The sequence below is a fragment of the Ipomoea triloba genome, chromosome 11 (assembly GCF_003576645.1).
Source record: "Ipomoea triloba cultivar NCNSP0323 chromosome 11, ASM357664v1".
Lineage (NCBI taxonomy): Eukaryota > Viridiplantae > Streptophyta > Magnoliopsida > Solanales > Convolvulaceae > Ipomoea > Ipomoea triloba.
This window is the reverse complement of record NC_044926.1, coordinates 13,867,807-13,869,718: the sequence shown is the minus strand read 5'-3', so window position 1 is coordinate 13,869,718 and position 1,912 is coordinate 13,867,807.

Here is a 1,912-nt window from a genome sequence, read left to right as displayed (position 1 = left end):
CAATGAAAAAATAGTCCTATGGGGATTTGAGGGATGTTGATATATCACAAGCTTTGTCACTGAAGGCTATTTAATTACTTTTCACTATGATGATAATTGAGGGGTTAAATGTAAAAACTCTCATAATTGAAGAGCTGAGTCATTTATTTTCCATAATTGAAGACTATAATGGCCCATTTGGTTCATAAAATTCAAATTTCATAAAAAATATATATATAACTTTTTTTTTTGAGTACTATTGACTCTGTTACAATGTAGTATCTATTCATAATTACTTTTTCAACCAAATGAAACACATAATTACTTTTTCAACCAAATGAAGCACAAGGAGCCAATATCGCCTCCATTGAGACTCAAACCCACCCCCTCCTATGTGGGGGTGCAACCGTGTGGCACTAGACCACAATGTCTTGAAAAAAAAAATATATATATTACTTGAAATATTGATTACATTACTTGATTGGTGTGAAATAAATTGTTGAGAATAATTACTATAAAGATTCAAATACACTTACATAATAAAGATTGGATTTCATGTTGTAGCTTTTCTCCCAAAAAGTATAGAAAATAACATTTTAACTAAAAGCAAAAAAATTATTTTTCATTGGAATAAATTTCCATCAACCAAAAAAAGTAAAATATATTTTTCCTCAAATTTTAGAAAAAAAAAATTATCCTAATAAAACATTTTCCTATAAACTGAACACACCATAAGTGTCATTTTGTCTTATTATTATCACATATTTTTCTATGGTATTTGATGGTTATTGGACTAAGTCCATGAGTCCATCATATAACTGAAAAGTTCGGGGTAAAATTGATAAACAACACAATATTATTGTGTGGACCATGGTCCACATAGTTGTGTGGATTATGAATATAAGTTATATTTTAATATACCAAAAACGCATTATTTTTGTAATGAAGGTACATTATTTGATAGTATATATAGAGTATATATATAAAGTAATGTACATTCAATACTTAAATAATGTACTTTATGTACAAAAATAATGTATTTTTAGTATATTTGTTAGGAATAAAATGTAATAGTTTTGATGATACAAATTGTAATTTTTATTAGTCCCCTTATTTTATTTTTGAGTCTAGTGTACAATCTCCAAAGGTCCAAGTCTAAAGTCAAAGTCATACGAATTTGAGGAGAATTAGACTTAATCAGTATATTGTTATTTATTAACTAGATGCTGTGAAAGTCATCAAAAGATGAAATGGAAGAATGGACAAGGAGCGCACAACACATGCCAAAGGTTTCTGGTTCAAAACCTAGGATCAATATTTTATTTGGAGAATATGAGGATGACTCAACCGTGGAAGGAGGACAACTATCAGGATGACAAAGTGAACAGTAAAGCTGGTTCGAATTTATTTATGCAAGAAGGAGAAAATGCTACTAAGGCCATTCTGAGAATAAAGATTATTTGAGAAGAATATTAATCAATGAGTTAATATGGAGCAATGGTCAAAGTATGATGTATGAACCAGAAGGTCTAGTGTTTGAATCTCGATGTGAGGAATTTATTTTAAGCAAGGAGGATGACCAGGAGGACGACTCTCTGTGAGCGAAAAATACAAGAAGAAATTCAAATCTTGGAGGAAAAATTCCTAAATGAAAAGTTAATTTTTGGTAACAAAAATTCTATCCAAAAGTAAATCTTTGGACTGAGATTGGAGCCAAAATTAAATTTATTTTGGGATAATAATTCGGAAATCAAAAATTAATTTTTGGAGGCATATTTCGAATTAATCTGATGAAGACCAACTTGGAGGTGTCGGTGAATTTTCGGTGATATAATTTATGCTCAAGCAAGAGTCACCGGAGAAAATATTTTGGAGAGATCAACTTGACAATCAGAAGAAGAAATTGCAAAGTCAAGGATTCACACTTGAAAAG